General features: G+C 42.0%; 1 long non-coding RNA gene across 2 annotated transcripts; it reads left to right on the forward strand.

Annotated features, from left to right (window-relative positions):
• The first annotated feature begins 8,611 nt into the window (after positions 1-8,611).
• LOC115399529 (uncharacterized) lies at positions 8,612-11,772 on the forward strand. Of its 2 annotated transcripts, XR_003932655.1 has the most exons (3): positions 8,612-10,585; positions 10,666-10,723; positions 11,398-11,772. It is a non-coding gene; the product is annotated as an uncharacterized LOC115399529 (long non-coding RNA). The 2 variants fall into 2 exon arrangements; XR_003932654.1 differs by having other exon boundaries at positions 8,612-10,723.
• Positions 11,773-14,130: the final 2,358 nt, after the last annotated feature.

Raw genomic sequence — 14,130 nt, forward strand, 5'->3', positions numbered from 1 at the left:
TATCCGCACAGGCATCCCCACGGACCGCTGCTCCCTGGAGGAAATGAGAGCTTGGAGATTTCTCAGCTGATAAAGCAGCAAACCTGCCACAATGTGTTTACATAGCGCCACGCTCTCTGCAGCTCTCTGCAGCTCTCTGCAGCTCTCTGCAGCTCTCTGCGGCTCCAGAGCTTCTAATCCGACTCCCTCCTCCTCTGCTGCTGTTTATTGGAAGAGTCCTACATAAACAGATCCTTTTTTTATTCCTCGTTCCCGGAGAAATCTGTGAAGTCATTCATTACCGGTCGGCCGTTTCGGGTTCAGCATTAATTTCGCGTCAAACATCCTGACGTGTGGATTCATATTCACAAGGAGCCGTTTCCAGCACTGAGGTCAAAATTTACTAATGTTTCCCCCCGCCTCGTTTTTTTTTCTTTTTCTTAACACTCTTGTAAAAGTCTTTTCCAGAAGAGGTGAGGTTGTCCGAGCAGCCGAGGCCAAGAAGCGAAATGTGTGAAGACTTTATGTGAGCGAAATAAAGTGGGGCTGAAGAAGAGGCTTGTGCTCGCAGCCAAAGTAATTCATGCTTTCACAGTTTCATGTCTGATTGGCTTTCAGTCCGCGACACATGATGCATTCAAGCCTTCATGAACGCTGAATATCCGCCAGTTTCGTAAACAAATATTATTTATGTGAGGCTTAATGCAATCTGATTTACTACCCTTTACAAGATGATTAATGTGTTATTAAAAAAAGAAGGTAAATTAAAAAAAGATATAAGAATAGAACTCATGCTGTCATGGTTTAGCAAAGTTTCTTCCTAGTTGGTTAACTGGGTGCCAAGCTGCACCAGAACAATCCCTTCTTTGGATCGATGTATGAAAAACTGTCATGGTTTAGTTACTTTGATTTGGACTGTTTGCCTCTTCAGATTTAACTGAATTCCTCTCTACACTGCTTCTGTCATAATCATTCCGGCCACAAGAGGCCCCCAGAAATCCCTAAATTTCAGTAAGATGAATAAAATCTCACAGCAGTCGCTGTAGTTTTCTGCCAGCAATCAAATCTGCTTTAAACCACAGTAACAGTAAATCACGTGCATGTGACACTGATGTGGCTCAGCGTTCATGGTCTCTGATGGTGAACGCTCAATATAATCACCAGTGCTCAACACAGAACCAGTCAATCTGTTTGCAATCAGCAATTAGTTCAGTTGCCTGAAACCTTTACAGAAACAGCTTTTTTCTGCAACATTTTTTTAACCACCTTATATTGTGATATGAGAAAGTTTCTGGATATTCGTAGAACAATGCTGTGACATAACGTTCATAATCTCATTACATGCATTTCAGGCAGCAGATTAAAAAGTATTTTCCTCTTGTTCTGCACTTTACAGGAAGAGTTTTAGAGCCTTAAGATGTTAAAAAGGCATTCAAAGCTTTTGCCTGCAATCAGATCAGAGAATTTACTTCCTGAGTCTTAAAGGTAAGTTTATAGCCATGTGTTTATCAATGTGCTGGAACAACCAATACCTTGCCAATAAAACCTGCACACATTACAGTGAGATTGAACAATGGAAGGAAGCTGTTTGGGTCAGTTTCTTCTTTATGTGACAATCTTTTTTTCATGAAATTGCTCTTCGTCCGTCCTGAATAGTAGGTTTATTTTTGAAATGTGACGATTATCAGTCAGTGGAAGTGAAAGCCACTAGAGTTAAATCAGCTGGAGAAGCCTGTTAAATATCTTTAAATAGCCAGTTCCGATCACAGGAATAACTTAAAAGAGGCAAACCCAGTGAAGCCGTGGACATCTTCAAGAAGGACACACATTTTCGTTTCTTCTGCTCAGATAATGAAGTTAGTTTGTCTAGACAGGGAATTTCGTTGAGTAACCTAATCCCCTCCTCAAATTCACAACCCTCTTCACGGGAGATATGAGCATGCTTAAAAAACTGCTGGCAAATCATCACATAGCAATACTTTTCAGCTTCTTTCGCATAAATCATTTCAGGAACTTCAGAGTTCCTCAAAACTACCAATTAATTCAGCTATTTTCAGTATTTTCAACCTTGAAATGTTAGTAATCAACAATTTCACAGATTTACTGCAGTTGGATATTAAACACTCTTGAATGAGCTAAAACGTCACTTTTGAAAGTCAACAGATCGAAATGTTTAGACCAGTACAGAAGCACTGAACCATGAAAGCGTGTAAATAACTTGGGCTGTCCAGAATGGAAGCTATTTAAAAGTTGCTTGAATGGAATTCAAAGAAAGGAGCTGAAGTTGTACCTACTGGCGACCTCTTGCTCTCTCACTCGCCGCGTCGTTATCTCGGCCTCACGTGGCTCCGCCTCTTTGCAACACTGACCCAGATTCTCGCTGGGCGACGACTTCGCCCGCATGCACGTCTGAAACATGATAAGAGACGCAGGTGGCCACGTCGCCGCTCTCCATCCTCTTCCACCAGAGCAGAGACTGGGCCGCGCACACACACACACACACACACACACACACACACACACACACTGCACTGTATTTACTGACTCGCTAATGCCAGAAGCCTTTACTCTGCAAACACTCACTGTACACATGATGAAATGTACACAGAATACTCATGTGACCTGGAAGCCAATACGAAAAATAAACCTGGGATATGTTTTAAGAGTTGTTATTGTCTGTGATGACAAAACAGAAAGACTTTCAGCAGGTCATTTCTTACAGGACAGACCCGGTCGGACAAATCACGTTTTATACAAAAGAACACAGACAAGTGCACGTTTTCATTCAGTGTACACACACACACACACACACACACACACACACACACACACACACACACACACACGCACAGTTTAAGATCCCCAGCAGTGAGACAGCATGTTAGAGCGTTTAAATTCCTCACTCCTGCCCTCTGGGTGCACACAGAGGAATCTACGGCCCGTCCAATAAAACAGAGTGTGTTTGTCCCGCTGCTGGCCAATGAGGGCTGCTTTTCACATTACCAAATACTGTACATTCCTCCAAATGGTAAACACATCCCCATCCCGTGTGCGGGCACGCACACACACAAACGAGCTGAAATACTGCTGTTTGTGTGTGTCAGTACACAGCACATAAATCTGGTGAGTCACAGAAAGATGGTGATCCAACTGGGGCAGCGCAAATGAGTGTGTGTATATTTGTGTTTGTGTGTGTGTGTAATCATTGTACCTTGAGAGTAAGGTAGGGAACAGCTGGAAACTGGGAGTAACACCTGTCAGTCGCGTCTGACGCACTCCTACTGTCTCTACCGTCTGTTTGTGTGTGTGTGTGTGAGTGTGACTGTACGACTGCATGCCCATCAGTACGAGGGCAGTATTAACCCCGACCCCTCCCCCACCCCCCACCCTGACTGGTGCAGGCCCTCCCGGGGTCTGGCAGGGTTAAAGTCATATTTGCCCTCAGCTCCTGATACCGCTATCAGCCGCAGTGTGTTTGGGTTCTGCTGGGAACGAGGGCGAGATCCCGGCAGCTGCGGCTTTGACTCAGAAGGAAGCAGTTTGGAATGAATATCACAGAGTCTGCGATAACATATCCACATCCAGAGAGATCAAATAATTGCCTAATAAGGCCTGATGAGGGAATTCTTGCACTGCGGCTCGGACTGGCAGAGATGGAGCTTTTTCTTCTGTTTACCCAAAGGCAGTTGCAGTTTCCCTCAAAAGTTCAGCGCGTCAGCTTTAGTGAGCTCTGATCATAACGTCACAAAGAGTACACACCCTCCTCGATCAGAGAGGACAGTCCTCAGGGGGTTAAACCTGGACAATACAGACACACGAATCACAAACCGGAAGCTGGCATGGTAGTCTCTCACACCTTTTGTACTCTACAAATGCAGAGCGGAAGGTAGAGAAAACGGTACCCAACAAATGTCAAATGTGGCTCAAAACGTTTGTGAACAAAACAACATTGACTTCACATTTTGTCACAATCATTTAAGATCTGCCAACAAGCCTAGATATCGAAAAACTTCAAGAAAACTACATCGCCAGCATGGCAGCATGATCACTAAGTAGGAAACCAACATCTCTGAAGCACAAATCAAACGTTTCCTCAATGGTTGAGTGTAGATGTTGTCTTATAGCCCTGAAGTCAGACTACAGCTGCCAGTGTTCCAGTTGAGATTAAAAATATGCTCCTGGAAGTTCCAGACATGATAGTGATCAGAGAAGATCCTGATCTGATTATTTACAGAGGAACTCCAGCCAAACAGAGAAGATCAGTCCAATATCGGATGTTCTCTCTTCAGTTCTCCTTCCATCAAAACACAACTGGCTCAGTTTGTTGACGTTTTGAATAATCGGGAGCTTTGTTCAAGATCAATTGAAAAACTCGAAGCACATCATTTCAATTGGTTTCGTGACCAAAGAAAGCAATTATCTATCAAACAAACAGTGGAAGAACCAGCTGGGTCCGGCGTCGCCGGGCTTTCTTCTTCCTGTGCAGAACATCTGGGCGAAGTTTTCTTTTCCCAAAATCAACCCTAAAGTTGGTCAAGATAACTAATAAGAATACATTCAATACTTTTTTCTAATATAACTTTGAATCTGAAACAGACTTGAAGAAATATGTGACAGTCTCGTACAAAGAGTTTGAATCTGATCTCAGTGGTTTGTGATCACTGTCAGACCTGACCCAAATAAGGATTATCAATTGGAGTCATGTGGAAATGAAAAACTGGAGTCAAGTCTGTTTGCTTTTTGCTTTCGTGTGTCCCTTTTTGATGTTTTGAAGTGTGTGTGAGCTACTGACAAGCTTCTATGACCCATGAGCAAACAGCAGACTGATCTGGACTGCCTCTTCAAGCCTCCAGGTTGTGATGAAGGTCAGAGGTTGTGGTCTAAATAAAAAGCAGTGTGGAAGCATTCTGACAGGTTTGAGAGTTTCTCTCTGGACTCCAACTTCTTCTCTCAACTCCAACTGTGAAAAGATGAAGTTTCCAAAAAGCTGTATTTTTAGTGGCTTTGAGCACCGCTGTCAAGTAAACCGACCCCTAAAACAAAATGAACGGTTTCTTTTTTCGCTTGAAAACACTGTTGTGTAAAAGTGCCGTATTATCTCATATGACAGATTTTTGATTATTAGTATCTTTTATGTGAACATGAGCATGAATGTGAAAAGTGACACTTGTGAATCAATTGATTATTTCAACCAGGCGATTTCTTTACAGGGGCAGTGATGGGAAAAAAGCTCATCTCCATCACATGCTGCTCCTCACACTGGACCCCCCCCCCCACCCACCCACCACCCCCTCCCTCCCGTCACATCAACGTGCATTCAACACCACGTCCATTCAGCCTTTATCAGAACATCAGCAGCGGGGCAAACACATGGCTTTCCTCACAGCGCCGTGGTCGTTTTCCCCTCTGTGTGTTTCGAGTGTGATTCCACTGACTGAGGGACAAACGCTTCATTACACACATCCAGTTTGGATCTGCCTGGTATGACTGGTATGATATGACTGGCCTGTAGCGGAAACGGGTGAAGGGTTAATCGAAGACTGATTTCTCCTCCGGTTTCACGACTGTCATGCCTCTCCGGGGCAGTCCGGACGGCAGACGCCCGGACTGTTACCCATTATTTTTTACGCGCCATGTGTGCACGGGTACTTTTCAGGAACGACTGTTTTCGTTGGTTTGGGTTGAGTGTGTGTGTGTATGTGTGTGTGTGTGTGGGAGACAGGGAGGACTTGTGTTTGCCTTGTGTGGTTTTCCTCCGGCTGTGAAGGGCTCGCCTCAGCCTCCTTCAGCATCACTCCAGCCGGGAAGTAGGAAAACACAGAGAGCAATTTATAGAGAGAAAAACAGTGAATTAAGTAAGACTCTCTGCGGCAGACATGTTGGCTGAACCGTCCTGTTTCCGTCTTACTACGCTTTTGTGCTCTGCTGTTGGTGAAACAGGTAAATAACCTGTCACGGAGCAACACACTGCCAACACACACTCACATCAGCTTCAGCAGTCAGCAAGGTAATCTCAAACTCGTGTTTTTGAGTTGTGGGAATCTGCATATTCAAAGAACATGCAAACAGGTCACAGAGAGCTTCACAGCAGGAGGCGAGGGTGCAAACCTCTAAACCGCTGTGGGCTTTTACATTCATGCCTTTAACTGAGCCCCCTTAAACCTTCCTGTTAGCATGTGCGTGTGTGTGTGTGTGTGTGTGTGCGTGTGTGTATGCCCTCCAAACCGTATTTACATACTCATTAGTGATGGGAGACAACACACACAAAAAAAGTCAATCTAATGGATTAAGGGTTTAGAAATCGACACAATTAAACTCTTGTTATTCAAATGAAAGTATGGAATAAGAAAATAAACTTTTTTCACTTCTGAGTTTGTAAAGTAACTTTAAAAACAAATAGACTAATAATCTTGAATTAAACCCAAACTTGAATCCATCTGATAAACTCTATTGGCATAACATTTGTTCATTCTCTGAAAGGATTTAAATTCTCCAAATATGATTCCTCGTGTTGTGTAGACATTTGGGGCCTTTTACAAAAAAGTTTTGTTTCATCAGCATCATTGAACTACTTTAAATCAAAAACATTGTCTAATGATGAGTGAATATTTTTGTGCTACGAAAGCACGAACGGAGAAGTGACTCATCTAAATCGGACTGAGGTAAAGTGTAATAACCTCTCAACATTCAAAGATAAACACTCTGTTATACGGCCGCCGATACCGTGATCATGATATCAACATGTCCAGCTCAAACTGCAATAGATTGTTTCCATACACGTCTACACGTCGGACCAATCAGATTGAGCCCTACTGCCCTACATTTTGTTGACAACAGATCATATTTCTCATCATTATTCCACTTTATTTAATACCGAGTGTCAACAGAAGAGAAGTCAGAGGCAGAAAACTGGAAAGGTGATCACGTGACAATGAAATATTTCCTTCTGTTCCACTTTTTCTTAGCTTTTATTCAGGTTCTTCACGCTGGTTTCCTGCTCCACTCATATTGATCTGGAAACCGTTTGGGGCTGTAAATTGTAAAAAGTGCCCGTGTGCGGAAGCGTGTTGGAGCACACATGACCCGCTGCGTGTTCCAGCCTCAGATGTGTGCTTCCAGCCGGCACTAATAAGGTCAGAGGTCGGAGATGTGGCAGAGAGGGAAAGCCGGGGCAGCTTCAAACGGGCTGCAGGTCACCGAGGTGAGCCAGTCGCTCCCAGCAGGTGGGAAAGAGGCCTGGTGTGTTTGTGCATGTGCGTGTCAGGGCGGCCGGACGGCGCGGAGGGGGAGGGGGCCAGGTGGATTCCTTCATGCTGCCGTTTGGCCTCGCTGAGTGCTGCAGACCCTGTTTCTGAACCGGAGCCAGCGGCCCTACGATAACCTGACAGACGGGAATCCAGGGGTGTGTGTGTGTGTGTGTGTTTGTGTGTGTGTGTGTGTGTGTTTGTGTGTCACGTTTTGTCTCTCAGATATACGAGCTTCGACTTGAATTGTGTACGAGCTGACACGGCAAAAAACAATTCTCATATATTTGCTTTTCCCGAGGGACAGCTGAGGACGAGACACATGATCGTATGCGAGCTAAAGTCAACAGGATGAACACACATGGAGGCGTCTTGCATCACGCTCGCTCCGAGACGGAATCACGTTCCCACGTTGTAACGTTTCCAGAAACAAGCCGGGTCTTTGTTCTCTGGCGGCCGTCCGATGACCTGCGGAGGACGACGCATGTTCAACCCAGTGAAACACTCAACTTCAGTCTGGATGAGGAAAATTGAATTTCAACGATTATAGCAGAAAATCTTTCATGAAAACATTAAGTTTATAAAACCCGGAAACACAAAATGTCCAACTAGTTAACAGCATAATTATATTACACATTAATTATTGTAATGAAGTATCAGAAAAGTATGCTGGTTGTTATCAATTTAAATGAGAACATTGGAAAGGTTCAGGAGCTGCAAGCACTGGATCAACAATAGACGTCTTGATTCTTCTCATTTTGGACTTTTGGTTTGTTTATCTCCTTATTTCAATCTGTTATTGAGACATTTCAAATCTTCATTACACAAAGTTTATCTGTTATTACTAATTAGGAAGGTTGTTAACTAACTTTGCTGATAACTGTGAGTCTGATTCCCTGATAGAGCTTGGTATGGAGACCTGTTTACGTCGTGTTTTGAAGTGAAAACAATAAATGTTGACAGAGTTTTGGCTGTTCTATTCCAGTGCTTTTTGAAAACAGCCTCTAGGTTTTAGAAATGATCACCGGCTCCATGATGAAGAATCAAACATGCTCATTATGGTTGTTTTACTACAGTTTCTCAGTATATGCAGAGCAACAGGATACAGAAGTGTTTGTGTAATCACTCTTTAACATTTAATTACTGCTTTTTACGACACCGTCATCTGCATAGGTGGAGTCACATTTCCTACATACAGCGGATCCTGAGTGGAATGAAACAATGAGGGACGGCATGCAAACTAACTGATCACTCATATTCTTCTGAACTGTTTCCAGCAGATCCTGCTTGCTTAAACGACGAGCAAGACTGGACTGTTAAACACCCACAAAAAAAGTATACACAATGTATTCAAGAGAGAGTTAACCCACTGAGCAATAGACGGCTAGTAGACGTCTAGTATTTTTTTAGACCTGATTTCAACCGTCTAGATTCCGTCTGTTTTTAGACGGAATTTAGACGTTGCAGTTTAATCAATTATTCTATAATTATTTATTAAAAAAAACAACTGTAAGGTGCATAGCTAATCTCCAAATACTGAACTAATATAATTATGAAAGCTGTTGAGCGATATACAGTATAGTATAAATATAGCCGAGATTTAGACGTCTAAATCTCTACCGCATTTCAACGTCTAGATATAGACCGAATCTAGACAACTGAATTTAATCCATTATTTAAAAGTTGTTTATTTAAAACAATAACTACAAGTTGCAAAACTGATCTCTAAATATTGGATTGAGATCATTTTAATAGCCGTTGAGCGATATACAGTATAGTATAAATATAGCCGAGATTTAGACATCTAAATCTCTACCGCATTTCAACGTCTAGATATAGACCGAATCTAGACAACTGAATTTAATCCATCATTCAGTACTTTAAACAATAACTACACGTTGCAAAACTGATCTCTAAATATTGGATTGAGATCATTTTAATAGCCATACTCGTTATAAGGTATAGTTTAGATGTAGACGTCTAAAATCCCTAATTTCAGCGTCGATAATTACACCATTCAATTTATTTTACATCTTTAGAATACAGGAAAACAAAAATCTGATGGAAGAGCCAACTCTTTGAAGTGCACAGCTTTCACAGTAGAGTGATCGGTGTTTTCGCGTTATTCCATCAAAACGTATGAAACCTCCACAAAACCTTCGGTAAATCTGAAAGCCCAGATCCTGCTGAGCACTCGACAACGAAGTTTGTGGCTGAAATTCCCTTAGATTATTAGATGTCGGTTGTGTTTTCTCAGCCTCTGTAACGCTGACTGCCACCATGTTGCTTTCGTTGTTGACAAAAACCTCTTTGGTGTACTACGCTCACGTGACGCACCTTGCAACCACTTCTGGGAAACGTTCTTCCGCTCAAAGAGAAGTAGTCCGTGATAAAACTTAACTACTTTACAGTCTTGTGGAGATTGTACGACCATAACCTGAAAACGCCTTCAACTTGTGCCTGTGGACTGCGCTACTTCCAACTGTGAAATCCTTGTGCTCATGCGCTCCACTGTACTGAAACAACCGCAGAAAAGTTGGTCGAAGAAGTGCTGTTTCAGGCATACAGAGGTGGGTGTCGCAGCAACTACTACAGAAATTTTTTTATTTTTGCAATGTTTGGTCCTTTTACCGTCATTCATTAATTTAGCATTTGCTTATTTTAATTAAGGGCCTGCTCTCTCTGTAGGAATTGAGGTTAAAAGCTTCTGCTTCGGCTATTTTCCAAACATTTTACTGTTTAACTTCGAAGACGAGATATATTCAGATGCCAATACTTGACCATAATACACATAATTCACCATAATTCATAATACAATAGGCAGCCACATTTGCAGTTTTTCTTCATTTGTTCTATTGCTTTGTTTGCAGAAGCAATTCGGAAGAATTTTAAGGAGGCTACAGACGACCAAATCCGCTTGGCCATGGGATTCTATTTCAAACAGGCCCCAGCTCGGACTGGTGGAGGGGGGTACAGGAGACCCAGGACACCAGTGGTGTAGTTTTATTTTAAAGGTTTGGTTTGCAGCAATAAAACAAACAAACAAAAAAAATATATATAAAAAAATGTTGTTGTTATTGTTATGGTTTTAATTTTGTATTTACAAGTTGTTCTATTTTTTCAGTGCAATGTTTATGTAACCCAGCTCCAGAAGGGTTAATAAATAAAATCAATTAATTTGCAGTCATTATTTAATTATTTCCTTATGTTTATAAGTGTTTTGTATTTTACTTTGAAAAACCTGAAGTTTATTTTGAAGACCGGAAGTAGTAGGCCGCGCTAGTGAAGCAGTTTAACCTCACTAATGCACAGACGGAGCACGCCACTTCACTTCCGCGTGAGAGAGAAAAACGGGAAAAAAGGTATGGAAACTGTACAATTTCGCAGTCAAACTGAGAAATGAAGTAGTTGTTGATACCATGCTCCGAAAACTCCGTTTCAGAGAGGAAAAACCGTCGTTGAAGCACTTTCCGGCCGCGTTTCTCCTGAAAAAACCATTGGTAAGCTTGCCGCTGCGTGTTGCAATGTGTGTGTATGTGGAGATGTGAGGCGACCATGCTGTTTCAATTAAGGGTGTTTTGTACATCTTAAGTTGTTTTTGATTCATGTTTTGCACTTAAAAACATTTATATTAATGGATTGATGGTGAAATTTGACTGGAATGAGCACATTATGAGAGTTTCACTGTGTAAAATGCCTCATCTTTTGCACATGTGATGCGAAGTTAAAATGTGTTCAGGAGTACAAGAAGTCATTTTAAGTTCATTTAAGTTGCTTAGAAGCAGCAAAGCTGTAATTTAAGTTAGTTAGGTTATGAGAACGGATGTATTTCAGTGAAAATCTCTTCTCTGATGTTAAAAAAAAACTAGAAAATGAGAGAAACACATGAGGAAGCACATGTTATGCCTTCATGTAGAAGTAAAAATTTCTTGGTTGAATGAAATCTTTAAAACATTATTCCTTTGAATTTTAATTGATTAAAATACATTTTGACATGATAAACTCTTAATTGTTAAGATTAATTACGGTTTTCAGCATGTAACCCATAGTATTTTGATTCCTGTTTCATAAAGATTATCAGTGTTGTACAACCACCTTGAACTGAACATTTAGGTGATCATTTGAAGATGTTCTATGCATTGAATTGGACTGTAAACCTGTTTTCTAAATACAGGTCAGGTTCTATTGTGATGCTTGGAAAGAGTGAAGCTTCAGCTTTCATGTCTGACGAAGCTGATGAGCGATCCAACTGATGGCGAGCTCCCAGTCCACCTTCGGTGCTTCAAGCAGAACTTTTAATTCCGCCACACCACTTAATGGATTAAGTGGTAGGATTTGTGTCAGTCCAACTGACCGGCAGCAACGAAAGCCTTCCTTGGATATCCTTGAATCTTGACTTTTGACTTTTGGATCCAAACCACCGAGGAACACTCCCATTTGGACATTTATTTATTTTATTTTATTTCTTAGTTTATGGGCCCAAGGTTGTAATGTTATTGTGTTTAGTATTGTTAAGATCTTTGTGGAACTAAAGAGTTTCAAATCATTCTGCCTCTGTGTCCAGTGGTTATTGTTTCACTTGGCTCCTACGAACCGAGTATGTGACGTGTATGTACCCTGAAGTTGGTTACATTTAAAAAAAAAAAAAAAAAATGTTTCTTATATTTTATGTCGGTAGTTTGTATTAGAGTTTGTGCTTCTCTTTTCAAGTGGTGTAAAGAAATTAAAAATTTTTTGGACATTCATATTTTTGAATTTTATTTAAAAGGTGTTGGTTTTGATTACAGTACTAATGGTTAAAAAAAATGTTAAAATACAGGTTTCTGGTGAATAATAAAAAAATTGCAATGGCTGCATTTTTATTAGAATATCTTAATACGTTCAATAGACGTCTATAAGACGAGTAGTTTTTGTAAGGGGTTTAGATCTGGTACAAAAGTAAATGTCTAGCAAACGTCTAAATTTATACGTCTATAAATAGACGTTCATTTGCGGTTATTTAAACGTCTAAGATCAGAAGAGGTGTATGAATTTGGTATATAAATGAACGTCTAATAAACGTCTAAGTTTAGACGTCTACAAATAGACGTATATTAGTGGTTATTTAAACGTCTAAGATGAGACGAGGCGTACAGACGTAGACGGCTAAAAGACGGCTAATAGACGGCTAAAAGACGGCTAATGCTTAGACGTCTAAAAGACGTCTAGCTTAGACCGCTAAAAAACTTTCATTTTTAGACCACTGGTAGACCAATTTTAGACTAGACGTCGAAGAACAATTAGACGTCATTTAGACGTCATTTAGACCGAAAAATGCTCGGTGGGAAGAGAGCAGTTTAGTCATAAAAGATCTTGATTGTACATAAAGAAGCGGGGCGTATGTGTCGATGCTATGCGGTTTTGGGTACGGCGAGTGTTTTAACCTTTAGGGTGACACACCAGTCGTGTCTTAGATAGCAGGAATCCTCTGGCAGGCATCCAATCAAAACCCATCGACGCAGCTACTGAACTCTACTCTATTGTATATAGGTCACTTCAGTGCAGCAGAGATTCATTCCAGCTCTTCGCCCACAATACTGGATCTCATGTCTTCCTCTGCTTGTTCAGCACACAACTTAATGACAGCTTAAATGCATATGCATGTTGTTCTCCGACTGGGGCCCTGCGTGACGAGCCGGAGCCCGTGGCATGAGCAGGGTGAGCGGGTTCACTGCACGCGCGTGTGTGTGTGTGTGTGTGTGTGTGTGTGAGAGAGAGAGAGAGAGAGAGAGAGAGAGAGAGAGAGAGAGAAACAGGGGTGGCTGACCACAGAGGAATTCTCCCTCCAGGCCTCAAGGCCCACAGCTGATCGCAGCGCATGGCAATTAGCTTACCTCAGTGTACACACACACACACACACACACACACACACACACACAGGGACATTACCGCACACTTACATAGCAAGAAGCAGACAGAACATTTATAGATTTTCCTGAAAGCCCGTCAGCGATGGATTGGTCTCAGGGAGTTGGGGGTGGGGGCTGGAGGGGGGTATGGGGTGGTGGTGGGGTGGGGGGGCGGCATTATGGCGGCATGACACAAGACTTTGTCACACACACATGACACTACAGGGTGGAAGTGGGTCAGCCAGTGTTTGCAGGAGCGAGTGTTTGTTTTAACCTGCGCGGAGGCCAGACGGGTGGAGAGACCTGAAGGCAGGACGGAGCTGCTGTCAGACACGACGACGTGAGAGAGGCGTCCGAGTTTCACCCCCGTGCCGTGTTCAGGAAATTTCACATGAAAAAGATTACATCCAGATTCATTTACATCACATTTATTAGGTTAAGGAAAATACTGTTACTACAGTAACTCAGCTCCTGTGAACTGATTCTCAGGCCTCTGATAACTTTTTCCTTCCAGTGAAGTTTTGTATTTAGCCGCCAAGACTCTGAGAACGCACAGAAAACACCACGCTAACAATGACAGATCGGAGACATTCTTTTAGACGACCAAGTTTGATTATTAAAGTCCAGGAGAATCCGGACTGGGAGCTGTGAAACATTGTTATTGTCCATCTGTTTGCAGTCACGAAGAACTCTTTACTCAAGTTGTTTTTAAGAAGCGGTGTGTTCAGTGCCTCTGTGGTGTGTTCAGTGCCTCTGAATACCATCATCGTGTGAGTGGAGGCAACGAAACGCAACAACAGTTTTGGATTTCCGCTTGAAAACACAGAACTCTGCAGCGTTTGTTTACCATTAAATGCAGCTGAGATTTTACATCCACAGCAACTTTTTGTCTTTGAACAGGTAAGATGTGCACAATCCATTCTGAACGTGGCGGCTGTGCCACTCGGATTTGAGAAAAGTATTAAACAGTTTTCGGAGAATGTTTACTGCACAATATTCTCTGCATGCATGTTTAACGT

This window comes from Salarias fasciatus, chromosome 13 (assembly GCF_902148845.1).
Source record: "Salarias fasciatus chromosome 13, fSalaFa1.1, whole genome shotgun sequence".
Taxonomy (NCBI): Eukaryota; Metazoa; Chordata; class Actinopteri; order Blenniiformes; family Blenniidae; genus Salarias; species Salarias fasciatus.